The sequence below is a fragment of the Meriones unguiculatus genome, chromosome 2 (genome assembly GCF_030254825.1).
Source record: "Meriones unguiculatus strain TT.TT164.6M chromosome 2, Bangor_MerUng_6.1, whole genome shotgun sequence".
Lineage (NCBI taxonomy): Eukaryota > Metazoa > Chordata > Mammalia > Rodentia > Muridae > Meriones > Meriones unguiculatus.
Genome location: NC_083350.1, coordinates 105,742,758 through 105,757,311, shown reverse-complemented (window position 1 = coordinate 105,757,311; position 14,554 = coordinate 105,742,758). Strand labels below are relative to the sequence as shown.

The 14,554-nt window shown below is 38.0% G+C and overlaps 1 long non-coding RNA gene across 8 annotated transcripts in view; it reads left to right on the top strand.

Moving 5' to 3' along the window:
* Positions 1-14,554, top strand: part of LOC132652433 (uncharacterized) — a 149,104-nt gene that overhangs the window by 52,893 nt on the left and 81,657 nt on the right. For 4 of the 8 annotated variants that reach the window (XR_009590002.1, XR_009589995.1, XR_009589998.1 and 1 more), the window contains exon 3: positions 11,027-11,124. The exons of 1 other annotated variant lie outside the window; for it this stretch is intronic. This is a non-coding gene — a long non-coding RNA (uncharacterized LOC132652433). Of the gene's footprint in view, positions 1-11,026; positions 11,125-12,143; positions 14,263-14,554 lie in introns of those variants that run through there. 3 more of the 8 variants (XR_009589999.1, XR_009590000.1, XR_009589997.1) reach the window with 3 other exon arrangements.

Genomic DNA, 14,554 nt, shown 5'->3' with positions numbered 1-14,554 from the left:
TAATTCCTAATGACTCAAACATGTCTGCCCCACACATGTGCATATACTGATGTGGGTTTGAGTTCCACTGGAATATTGCAGTAAAGAAGGTGTAGCATGGTATCAGGAGACAGTTTCTGACCTTGAATGGCATTTCTACAGATTACTCATTTTAATCTAGGTGGCAATGAAGATAAAACAACAGATTAACATTCAACCCCAGTCTCTTTTTCCTTTGGTTAATAAAAGTTCCTTTGGTGGGGGACACTGCACCTACATTAAACATTTTTACAAAGCTATTCAATTAAAACCTTAACAATTGTGGAGAGTTGGAATGTTTGAAGCACAAAGCCAAATTATCATGATCTACCTTAGCTGTGAAATAGTAATGCATTGCACACTTGTGTGTGCAATATAACATTCTCATGGCTACCAGTTAATTACCTTTGGGATGAAGAATCAGCCTTCCATTTTTGCCAACCAGATGGCTATAGATGTTAACAAATGAGACTTGTAACTGGGATTTCCCTGCTTTGCTGTAAACTGTCTCATGTTACAATATTGTATGTTAAGTGTATTGATTTATAACTTTCTTCTAGTACTATAAAAACTCTCTGAGCCCATTACTGTGTTGAAACATGTAATCTATGGTAATCTGACCTACCCACGGTCACTTTTATGAGGCTCAATGTTTCTTATTCTCATTGAAGTCAGAGCTGTATTTTGTGTTGAAACTTCAATATGCAAAACACCATATGATTCCAGTGTAAATTAAATACTAAAACCAAAGAGTTATTAGTGATTTTATCATTGTACATATGTTGCTATCTATATTCCAAGTGTGTCATCCTATATGTGGTGTTATGTATATGCAAAGAACCATATGATTTCTTGTAAATTATATACTCAAACCAAAGAGTATTATAGAGTTTATCATTGTCCATCTATGTCACTCTATACATGACATGATATAAGCACAGTGTAGTTAAGTAACTTAACTTAGATAGAAACAATGAACACAGAAATAAAACATTTTTCTTTAAATATATGACTTAGTTCTTTAACCTTGTTGTACCTTAGAAGTTCTGATGTCTTTACAAAATCCTTGTGTGCAACTTCCTAGGTTAATGATTAGCTGACCACAGCTGCATATTGTTTGAGGACTGGAGTATTGGCTTGATGGGTCTTAAGTACTGCTTTACAAACCAGACAACCTGAATTCAGATACTAGAGCAAATGTAAAACTCCAGATGCAGTAATGTAAGCATCTATAATCCCTGAGGGCCTGTGGGAATATAGGAGATCAAGATAGAATCCCTGGGACTTGGTTAGCCAGATGGCCTCATTTGTTCAATGGTGAATGATGTGAACCCCTGTATCACATGGGTGAGAGAAGAGCACAGATATTAGAGATTATACATGCCCTAGACACACACAGAGACACACATATGAGAGATAGAAGGTAGAGATATGCTGACTGAATTTCTTTTATGTATGCTCATTGGGCCTATCAGTTATCATAAAGCTAGTTATTCCTGACTATCTTTTATCTTGCACAGAAACACTGCCTGAAATAAAAACTGATAAAAGTAAAATTCTAGAGCTACACTTTGCAATGCACTCAGAGCATGGTAATTTCTGAAAAAGAAAAATCAAAAAGAATAAATGATGTTAAAATTTGATATGATAAAATGCTGGTGTCCTGAAGAGGACGTATTAAGAGAATTCTTTTAGATGAGCAAGTAAAAAAGTGAGACAGGAAAGATTATGCAAGCACCTTACAATATTTTATCTTCAGACTCTGAAGTCACTGACAGAACTCTGACACAAGCTCACAAGGCCTAGAATCTAGGACTGAAGCTCTGGAATTACTTATTTGACTCGTGTGGGAGCATAGTGAAGGCAGTCAGATTATCTTTAATCCTTCTTCAAAAAAAGAAAACTCTTCTAATGCCTGCTAGATTAAAAAGGGAAAAAATGGGAGAGGTTGGAGGTTGGAAATGGAAGCAGGAGAAATTATGTAATTATTTTTTTAAATAAAATTGAAATAGAGAATCATATTTCTATAAGAAGGTGAATTTCTCTCCCAGGTAAAATAATTTGTGCTCATCTTTGGCTCTGATGGTATGTTTCCTTGTTCCTAGTAGCTGTTTTGTAAAATTATTTGTATGAAGGATCACAAATATGAGCCCTAATCTTAAACCATAAAATAATTCCAATTATTAGTTAGAAAATAGACACATAGTAAGACATCTTGCAATGTTCTTTGCACAAGAATTCCTCAGTTTTTTTAATGTTACTTTATTGTGGGTTTAGGGGCTGGTGTGTGTGTGTGTTGGGGTGGTGCTTGCCATAGCTAATATGTGGATGTCAATGAATAACTTGTTGGAACTGGCCTTCTTCCTCAACCATTTGAGTTCCAGTAACTCAACTTAAGTAATCAGGTCTGGACACAAGTTCATTTACCTATTGAGTCATCTTATCAACTGATAAGAAAAAGAACATTTTTCATGAAATGTAGCTCTGTCAATAATATCATTGGTGTAATCAAAATATTTAACATTAAAACAGTTCCTGGTGGATATGTTTGCGATGTCAACACTCAGAAATGAAGATGAGAAGGACAGTAGCTCAAGAGTATGTAGATTTAATGACGGCAACATGTAAACTTTAGCCCTTTGTGGTGATTAGCAATGTCTGTGCTCCATCCCAGATGAGAGCTCTCAGTCAGTAGCAACAGTGTCATGAACACAAAAAAAAACTTCCTTAAGAGCCAGTAAAAATAGCAAACTTTTGAGCTCAGATGACCATTGATGTTACTTTGAGCAAACATTTCCTCTATAAGAAAACGAATTTGTGCAATCTTTTCCATCAAGCAGAAGATCTTACTTCAATAAAGAAATTGTTTTTAAAAACAATGACTATAAAATGTACCCTTGTGCTTCTCAAGTAATTTTTAAATCAATCTAATTTCAATCCTCCAAAAAAACCCAATGAGGATATGTTATTATTTTTACTTTATATTTTGTAATGGAGAAAATTGAATCAGAGATTTATTAGTCAGCTATAGAAAACCAGAGATTAGGAATGAAAGACAGTTCTGTTGTTTGGATTCCAGATTCACTCTTTACTCTGTGCTCATCCTGTTTCATTGAACGGTAATATACAGGGATACTTTGGGGTGTAAGGACTGTGAAAACCAAAATGTACACTATCACAACCTGACAGAACATTTTTGTGGGTAAAATCACTTCCAGTCAACTAAAAAGTATCTTTGGGAGCAACTCCCACAACCTGTGTCCGCTGGCTCTCAGAATTCCAGTTTTACAAACTCAAATGCCCACAGAAGTGTAGATATGTCCTTCAAGGGGGAAGGCAATCAGAATCTAGTGGAACCCAGGGGCTGTTGTGTGTCCTGCTCTTGCAGGCAAGGCAGCAGGACTTCTGTGGCCTTAGCCTGGCTGTGGAGCAGGCAGATGTTAAGATACCAGCAGAGATCATGTGTTTGTCTGACTTTGAAGCATGGCCCAAGGAGGTGGCCTATGTGAAGATACTAACCTTCATCTCTACATGCCCAGCCAGTGAGGCAGAGTTGTATGGAGGGTTGAATGCTCTCATGCCTTCGGTGAGAGCTTTAAAATGCTAGGAGCTCTTGAATTCTGAGTAGAAGAAAAAAAGCAATTGGAGGGACTGAATCCATGGTTCTTGTAGAAATGAATGTCCAGGATAGCACAGAGCATGTCAGTATACTCAGCCAGGCTGCCATCAATCTCGACCATGGGCAGACTCACCTTTCCCAAGAGCTTTTGAAACTTTGGGGACCACTCCTGCTACCAGTGTGTCAATTCCCAGCACGGGCCTGGAGTAGTGCACAGTCACCAGGAGCAGGGCTTAGAATGGAGTGACTCAGAGATAGTCTCGATCCAGGTGAGATAGTCTCGATCCAGGTGTCAAGGGCTTTGGGATTCTTTTCCATATCTTCCAGGCTCTTTACGTCAGAGTTTCTTCACAGTGTCTGATAGCTATTTCTTTCACCATAGATTTCCTCAAGAAAACTAACAAAAATCACATTCCTGAAAAAGAACAGGCTGAAAAAAAGAAAAACCAAAATCTCTTGAGTGAATGAGTGAGGGCATCACCTGGCTGTTTCAGTGGGATAAATGTGTAGTGCCTTTCATTATATTCTTCCTATCTTCCATTCTTTATTTTTAGTAAAATATTTATAGTAAAATTGCAGCATCATTGCTTAAATGTTTCACAGTTTCACTGGTAGCAATATGAACAATCTTCTCTTTGTTCTCTTCTGCATCAGTTCACTCATCAGCAAGAAAAAAATGAGAATACAGGGCTCCCCATGTAAAGGTTTCTAAAATGAACTGTGCATGCTAACATGCCTAGGGTAATTTCTACCATAATATAGAGCTTGTGAAGGTTCTTCATATCTTGGAAATATGAACAGCTTCTTCTGCCTCGAGAGAGTATTTTGGTAGAAAGAAAAGAGAATGTTGCAAAGTTATTCCAGTTTCTCAGGGATAAGTGAATTATAGAACTGTATTCTAATCAGGCACACATATGAAAATGGTTTTCTGCTATTAATTATTACTATTTAGTCCAATGCCTAGGATGCTAAAATAATGATTTTTATGTGCCTTCTCTTTCCAGAACACAAGCAGTATTTGGTAATTGTCTCAGTTGATCAACATAACTTATAAAGTAAGAGTTTGATTGGGCTCACAGTTTCCAATAATTTAAAGATTATGGTGGTTGTGGCAGTATGTAGACAAGCTGCAGGCATTTAGGCCAGGACAGTGAAAAGCTCGCATCTTTTTTAAAATTTATATATATATATATATATTTTTTACAATTTATTTATATTATATCCTGATTGTAGCCCCCTCCCTCATCACCTCTCAGACCCTCCTTTCCTCTTCCCCCATCCCCTTCCTCTAGTCCACTGAATGGGGGAGTTCTGTTCTTCACCTTGCAATCTGACCCTAGCTTATCAAGTCTCATCTGGACTGGCTGGATCCTCTGTGCCTGGCAAGGACACCTCTCCAGGAGGAGGTAATCAAAGAGCAGGAAACAAAGTTCATGTCAGAGGCAACACCTGCTCACCTTAGTCAGGGACCCATATAGAAACTGAGATGCCTACCTTGATGCAAAAATAGGAGTCACAGACGGGGCCACTGGGAATGACCCAAGATTTTCAAAATGTCAAACTTGCCTCCAAGTGATACCCCTCTTTCAACAAGACTATAACCCTTAATCTTTTTGAAATAGTTCCAACAAACAGGACCAAGTATTGAAACATATGAGCCTATGGAGGTCATTCTTATTCAAATCATCACAGCTATTTCACATACATAAATGTTTCATATTCAGTAATTTCTGGTTTTGCCTGTTATAATGGTAGAAACACAATGTGCTCAATCAGCTTGACTGCGCTATAATAAGATAATGAACATTTTCCTGAATAAGGAGTTTATAATAATGAAAAGAAAAAGAAAAATAATCAAAAATAAAAATAAAATATGTAGTTACATAATAATAAAGATTGTCTAGAAAGTAAACTATGATCAAACAGGTAATTTTGCAGTCAGTTCTGTACTTTAAATTGTAATAGCATTTTATTTCTACCTATGAATTCTTATGAAACAATCATGTCCCTTATTTTATTTTTGCTCTTTGAAAACACAGTTAAGGGAGTGAAAGGTAAGAGGAAAATAAAAGAGTCTCTCCAAATACTTGTGGAGAATGAGATTGAAGATGAAGATTAACTAAAGACAAATCATATCTCTAGATATTCAGATACTTTTTTTTCATTTTCTGAATTTATATGTTTTATTAATTACAGTTTATTCACTTTATATCCCAGCTATTGCCTCCTTCCTTGTGCCCTCCCATCCCCACCCTCCCTCCTTCATATCCTTCCATGTCTCTCCCCAAGTCCACTGAGAAGGGACATTCTCCTCCCTTCTATCTGAACCAAGCCTATCATGTTTCATCAGTACGAGCTGCACTATCTTCCTCTGTGCTCTGGTAAGGCTGCTCCCACCACAGGGAGAGGTGAGCAAAGAGCCAGCCACTCAGTTCATGTCACAGACAGTTCCCCTGTTCCTCGGGAACACACTTGGAGACTGAGCTGCCGTGAGCAGGGGTTCTAGAATATCTCCAGGCATGGTCCTTGGTTGGAGTATCAGTCTCAGAAAAGACCCCTGAGCCAAGATTTTTCAGTTCAGTTGCCCTCCTTGTGGTGCTCCTGTACCCTCCAGGTCTTTCTGTCTCCCTCTTCTTTCATAAGATTCCCTGCACTCTGCCCAAAGGTTGGCTATGAATCTCAGCATCTGCTTGATACACAGCTGGGTAGAGTCTTTCAGAGGTCCTCTGTGGTAGGCTCCTGTCCTGTTTCCTGTTTTCTCCCTCTACCAATGTCCTTACTGTTTGCCTTTCTGAATGAGGATTGATCATTTTACCAGAGTCCTTCTTATTTCTTAGCGTCTTTAGGTGTACAGATATTAGTATGTTTATCCTACATTATATGTCTAATGTCCACTTATAAGTGAGTATACACCATTTGTCTTTCTGCTTCTGGGATACCTCACTCAGGATGATTTTTGCTAGATACCACCATTTGCCTCAAAATTTCATGGTTTCCTTGTTTTATAAGCTGAGTAGCACTCCATTGTGTAAAAGTACCACAATTTCTGTATCCATTCCTCAGTTGAGGGGCATCTGGGTTGTTTCCAGATTTTGGTTATTATGAATAAAGCTGCTACGAACATGGTTCTGCAAATGTCCTTGTTGTATATTTGAGCATCTTTTGGATTATGCCTAGAATACTGGATCTTGAGGAAGTGCTATTCCTAATTGTCTGAGAAAGTGCCAGATTGATTTCCAAAGTGGTTGTACAAGTTTACATTCCTGCCAGCGGTGGAGGAGGGTTCCCCTTTCTCCATACCTCTCCAGTATGTGTTGTCACTTGAGTTTTTGATCTTAGTCATTCTGATGGGTGTAAAGTGAAATCTCAGGTTCTTTTTGATTTGCATTTCCTTGATGACTAAGGATAGTACCTTGAGCATTTCTTTAAGTGTTTCTCTGCCATTCAATAATCCTCTATTGAAAATTCTCTGTTTATCTCTGTATCCCACTTTTAAATTTGATTACCTGATTTGTGGTTTTTTAGCTTCTTTAGTCCTTTATATATTCTAGATATCAGCCTTCTGTCAGACATAGAGTTGGTGAAGATCCTTTTATTTTTAATTTAATCAAACACATTATCAAATTTAATAAAACTTTATAAACACTGAAATTTCCAGAATCTAGACTGACATACAGTTTAATGTATCATTCATATCTCCTCTAATGCTGAAGGTCATTTCACAAGCCTCAGCTCCCGTGCTTCACCGGCAGTTCCCACGGTTCTGCACCTAAAAAGAAGTGCAGGCTGAAGGCAGCACCTGCTCACTGGCACTGTGTAACACTGGCCTGCAGTGATGGTCTTGCAGTTACTATCACACAGTTTTGGGTGAAGATCCTTTGACCCACTAACAACATAAAGTACCTTGGTGTGACTCTAAGCAAAATTATGAAAGAATTGTTTGAAAAAAACTTTAAGTCTCTGATAAAACAAATTGAAGAAGACATCAGAAGATGGAAAGATCTCCCAATCTCATAGTAAAAATGGCCATCCTGCATCTACAGATTCAATGCAATTTGCATCAAAATAACAGAACAATATTTTACAGGACTTGAAAAAACAATTATAAGTTTCATATGGAAAAAAATTCTCAAATTGCTAAAACAATCCTGTACAACAACAGATCATCTTGAGATATCTTCATCCCTGATTTCAAGCTGTGCTGCAAAGCAATAGTAATAAAAACTACATGGTACTGGCATAGAAATAGAATGGTGGATCAATGGAATCAAATAGAAGACCCAGAAATAAACCCACACACCTACGGATACTTGATTTTAGACAAAGAATCCAAAACCATTCAATGGAAAAAAGACAGCATCTTCAACAAATGGTGCTGGTCTAACTGGATGTCTACATGTAGAAAAATGCAAATAGATCCATATTCATCACCCTGCACAAAACAAGTGGATCAAAGACCTCAACATAAAACCAGATACACTAAACATGTGGGGAAGAGCCTTGAACTCATTGGCACAGGAGACAACTTCCTGAACAGAAGACCAACAGCACAGGCTCTAAGAGCAACAATCAATAAATGGACCTCATGAAACTGAAAAGCTTCTGTAAAGCAAAGTACACTGTCTTCAGAACAAAACGACTGCCTATAGATTGGGAAAGGATCTTCACCAACCCTATGTCTGACAGAGGGCTGATATCCAGAATATATAAAAATTCAAGAAGTTAAACAGCAACAAATCAAGGAATCCAATTAAAAAAATAGGATACAGAGCTAAACAGATAATTCTCTGTAGAGGAATATAGAATGGCAGAGAAACACTTAAAGAACTCAACCAAGGACCATCTATGGACATAACATAGAACTTCTGCTCGGATGTGGCCCGTGGTAGCTCAGTAACCAAGTAGTTTTCCAAAGTAAGGGGAACAAGGATTATTTCTAACAGGATCTCAAGGTCAGGCTCTTTGACCTCCCCCCCACCCAGGGGAGGAACAGTCCTGTTAGGCCACAGAGGAGGACTTTGCAGCCAGCCTCGAAGATACCTGATAAAACAGGGTCAAATGAAAGGGGAGGAGGTCCTCCCCTATCAGTGGACTTGGAAAGGTGCAGGGAGGAGACCATGGAGGGAGTTGGGGAGGGGGAGAGAATGAGGGAGCGGGATACAGCTGGGACACTTATCAAATTGTAACTAAAAAGAAAAAGAAAAATTTTAAAAAGAAATGTAAATAAAAGAGTGTTTTAAAAAAAAAAAGAAAGAAATGCTCAATGTCCTTAGTCATCAGAGAAATGCAAGTCAAAACATCCCTCAAATTTCACCTTACACCCATCAGAATGGCTAAGATAAAAAACTTAAGTGACAGCACATGCTGGGGAGGTTGTGGAGAAAGGGGAACCCTCCTCCACTGCTGGTGGGAATGTAAACTTGGAGAACCCACTTTGGAAATCAATCTGGCACTTTCTCAGACAACTAGGAATAGCACTTCCTCAAGATCCAGCCACACCACTCCTAGTCATATATCCAAAATATGCTCAAGTACACAACATGGACATTTGTTCAACAATGTTCATAGCAGCTTTATTCATAATAGCCAGAAGCTGGAAACAACACAAATGCCCCTCAACTGAGGAACAGATACAGAAATTGTGGTACATCTACACAATGGAATATTACTCAGCAATAAAAAACAAGGAAATCATGAAATTTGCAGGCAAATGTTGGGAACTGGAAAAGATCATCCTGAGTGAGGTATCTCAGAAGCAGGAAGACACACAGGGTATACAATCACTCATAAGTGGATATTAGACATATAATATAGGATAAACCTACTGAAATCTGTACACATAAAAAAAAAAACTAAGCAAGAAGGAGGACCCTGGCTAAAACATTCAATCCCCTTTCAGAAAGGTGAAGAGGATAGACATCAGAAGGAGAAAACGGGGAACAGGATGGGAACCTGCCACAGAGGGCCTCTGAAAGGCTTTACCCTGAAGGGTATCAAAGCAGATGCTAAGACTTATGGCCAACTTTTGGGCAGAGGTGTTATGCCAGGTTCACGGGACCCTCAGAGATACAGGAGACGACTCGATGCAATTGCAAGAGAACTTTATTACGAGAGCGATAGAACTCTGGACCCAAGTCTCACTGGCACAGCAGTAGAGAAGTGGGACCCCAAGCTCTGAGTGAACAGGATTTTTAAAGGGAAAGTCTGTGAGCAGGGGGTTTCCATGGGAGCAAGCAGGGGGGCACAAGCCTTGGCGTTACAGAATTGGGTGAAGTTTAGCAGGGCGGGGTGACCTTTTCTGAGGCACATAATCACAATGGCTAAGGCATATAATCACAATGGCTAAGGCATATAATCACAATGGCTATTTTTCTAAACCATATCTGAAACATTGGAGAGAATTTTCCCACCTGATTCTTAACCAATTCCCATTGATTATTGCCAGGGAGTTTGTCTCTATTTTCTATGAAGCATTTATTCTGTTACATTTCCTGGAGAGTTAACTTTGTTTTCTGCCAGGTGTACATCCTGTGATATTTCCTGGAGCCTGAATTCAGTTCCCAGTCAAGATCTTTATTTCAAAATGGAGTTATATTCAGGCTATCTTAAGCTCTTCAGAGGGCAAGGAATCTTATGAAAAAAGTGGGAAATAGTAAGACCTAGAGAGGACAGGAGCTCCACAATAGAGTAACAGAACCAAAAAATCTTGGCCCAAGTGTTTTTTTTTTTTTTTTATTTTTTTCTGAGACTGATACTCCAACCAAGGAACTTTCATGGAGATAACCTAGAACTCCTACACAGATGTAGCCCATGGCAGTTCAGTCTCCTAGTTGGTTCCATAGTAATGGGGACAGGAACTGTCTCTGACATGAACTGATTGGACTGCTCTTTGATCACCTCCCCTTGAGTGGGGAGCAGTCTAACCAAGACACAGAGAAAGACAATGCAGCCACTCCTGATGAGACCTGATTGAGTAGGATCATTAGAAAGGAGAGGAAGACCTCCCCTATCAGTGGACTTGGGGAGGGGCATGTGTGGAGAAGGGAGAAGGAAGGTGGGATTAGGTGGGGAGGAGGGAGAGCTACAGGGGGGATACAAATTGAATAAAGTATAATTAATAAAAATAAAAATTAAAAAAAAAACCCGAAAAGCTTCTGTAAGGCTAAGGACACTGTCCTCAGAACAAAATGAGAACCTACAGACTGGGAAAGGATTTTCATCAATCCTATATTCAGAAACTCTTATGCAAAGAGTTTATGGTAACATTCAGAGAAAAGAGGGCTGAGTGTTCAGTTGCTTGCTCAAAGTTTGAATAGATACATTAGTTGATTCCTTACTTTAGAAAGGAAGATGATATTCTCCTTTCATGTCTGCCTCCCCCAATTCTAGCCTCTGCTGCCAAGAGAATCTGACTTTTCCTCAAGAAGTTCCCCAAACAAATGACTTGGCTCCTTTCCCCAATATTAGCAGTGTTCTACAAGAAGATGGTGAGAATTTTATATTCTGTACATATCCATTTTGCTTGTTTTTTAACAATGGTGTTTTATGATGACATCATATACATTTACATTGTAATTATTTTGTTGTGTTTCAGGATACATAATATTCATGTGAAATCATTTTCTATTTCTTTGTGTTTATTTTTTCTTCTTTTTATTAGCTTAAGCCCATATATGGGAGAATTATTTGTATAGGCGCTGGACACAAAGGACAGAGCGGATGTCCTCCCCTTTCTCCTTTAGAAAATTTCCACAGCGGTCTGTCATTGTGCACTCTTATATTCCACTCCTAATTTAGATTGCAAATATAAAAGTTGGCACCTCCTGATAACTTGGCAGAATAAAAATTAATAATTTTCCTAAGAAATGATCAGTTAATGGATGAGAACAGAAATTATAAGATTTAAAAGTTGAATAGATTGACTTAAATATGAGAGTAGGGTAGCCAGTATTATTGTACTTGGTCCTTAATTATGCATACTGGGTTAGGATTGTGTAAAATGTTAGATTGAAGATAACTGGACAAAGAGAACAAGAGGCTCAGGTCTCTGGAACTTCAAAGTAGAGTGCAGAATAGCCTCAAAAGTTAAAGAGCTTCTTTTTTGAAATTAACATGGAAGAGTTGAAAATAGATTTTTTTCTACTAAAATGACTTTTTGCATTTGTTAGAAAATAAAATCACAAATCACCATATTTGTGGGTTTCAACATGCATGTCTTTGCTACAGCCATTCTTTCCCATTGATTATTTTATTTACAAGTTGGAATTAAATGCAAATAATACACATGGGATATTGTTTCACTAGCTTTATGTTTCTCTTTCTGGAGAAAAACCAGACCCAGCATATCCTAAAATATTTTTGAGAATGTAGCAGACTAACATTTCCTTGAGTAAGCTCTTCAATCTTTGCAGTTCTTTTGGCTTCTAAAAAAAAATGTTATGGATACCATTGAGAAAGTGTCAAGGGATTCTAATCTGACATTCTTCCTTAAATTATTGAAAACCAGGATGACCATCAGGAACATTGCATGGACCACATCGAATAACAGGTGTGAAACCTACCTGGAGCTGAGCCCACAAGGGGGAGCTACAATGGTTGTTGTTGGACTCATCCTGACAACAGCTTTCTTTGCAGGAAAGATTCTGAGGATGGAATGGAAAGCACCGGGTTTCTCACCTATGAAGACAAGGCATCATGCAAATGGGATGAATCTAGGCTGCCCTCAACAAGTATCCGTCTCTATTTACTTTGAAAATAGGGATAAAAATGGAATTGTTGGAGTATTATATTGCATAATTATGCTATATTATTTATGCCATTTGGTAACAAAAGTTACTAAATTACAGTGTGCTTTGCTATCCATCTCTGTACAGAACTTCAAAATTGAATTCCACTTCAAGAAATTATTTCAAAATTACTGAGAAAATGTCCTCTACTGACTTTAGGTTCCAGTTTATTCAACACCAATTCATTCGGTGATGATGTCCTGAAAGATCCCTGAAGTCCTGTGGATGAAATTCATATGACTCTGCCCTTCAAGTACTCGTTGTGACAGCTAGAGACTAAATGCATCCTGTTGTCGGTCTGATGCTTTGTTGTTCTGAATTGTTAAGATATTGTGACTTATTGTATAGCAAGACAGAGTAGTCCAGCTGCTTATGACTAAGTACATATTATATATGAGATAGTAAATGTTTGTGTACTTGATAATCAATTAAAAATTAAATTTACTTATTTTTATTTTATGTTTATATGTGTATTGCCTGAATATATGTATGTTCAGCATGAATGCCCAATGTCCACAAGCATCAGAAGGGCCATGGGAAAATGAGTTACAGGGTGTTGTAAACCACAATATAGGTGCTGGGTTCTAAACCCTGGACTTCTACAAGAGCAGTAAATGTTCAAAACCAATGCATCATCTCTCAAAATCCCCAAATGCTCAAAACTTTTGTGGAATGAATAAATGAACATAGATAAATATATACTTATTTATATGCATAACACACACACAAACATGGCGAGTCCATTTAGTGTTGTTCCTTCTGCATGTATCTTGAGGACTGACCAGTTAGGATTGCACATCTGAGCGCTAACTTCTTTCTACAGCCTGTAAATCCAGCTCTTCCTCCATGGATGGGGGCTTGTGAGATTTTGTTACATCTGGCATATCAACTGATGGTGTCATTTTGCAGGTTTTATTTGGGCAACCATGCCGTTGAGGTTTTACTGGTGCAGCTTCCCTTACACAGAAAGCACTACCGCCCAGCAGATGTTAGTGGCCTCCATTGGTCAAATATTTCTGCCTCAATTTTTTTTTAATGCTTCCAGAATTTTAGGTTTAGAAATTGAATTGTAGAAATGTCAGATGGATTTAGGTACCCCATGTACAGTTGGTCTCTTCATTTCGGCCAGTTTTTCTGTAATAGTGTCCCTTTAATGAAAGAAAAAAAAAAAAAGAATGCAGGTAAAAAGGGATTTCTGTTTTAGGAAAGTAGGAGTAGTCGGTTCTTCGTTAGAGTCCATGACTATGGTAATGGTACCAAGCATGCATTCCTTCCTATTTCAGGCATTAAGTACAATTGAATGTTGGTTATCCCAATAATAATTGACATCTTTGTGTAATCTTGCCATGTTGGCCGTCATTGCAGCTCATACAGGTTACATCTGGGTAGAACTTATGATTGGTTTTCTTCTTTGGCAGCCTACAGAGCACCTTTCTAAACTATGAGGGGCAGTTCTTGAGAACACTCTCAAGAAGTTAATTCCAGTTTGATTCTTCTAGGTTATGTGTCTGAAGTGTGTCCTGTCTTCAATAACAGAGACTTATCTTCAAATTCCGAGTTAACTAAGGGCATCAGCAAGATCCTATAGTGTTTTGGGGTCTTATGTACTATCCTGACAAAATTTCAAAGAGTTGTTTCTCATATTTGCAACCAGGGTTTTATTAATCTATGTTTTTTGGGAAAAACATTATAACTCCAAATGATGTAACATCATTTACTCTTTATGTATTTGTGTATGTATCAATCATCTAATAACCCATCCATCTATCATTTGTCACTTATACATCCATCATCTCTATAGTTATACACTGATGCATACACATGTGTACACATGCAGAAATGAACATACATTATATATCTATTTTTAGGAAAACAAAGTATTTTCCTGTGGATTTTTCAAAAGTTCTTTATGTTATTTTTTCTCATTTACTCTTTTCTAATATTAAAAATAAAAATACATTTATTTGAATATTTTTTTATATTAATCACAGGTTATTCACTTTGTATCCAAGCCATAGCCTGCTCCCTCATTTCTTCCCTATCCCACCCACCATTTCCTCATCTCCTCCCTGCCCCCTTTCTAAGTTCACTGCTAGGGGAGGACCTCCTCCCCTTCCATCTGACCCTAGCT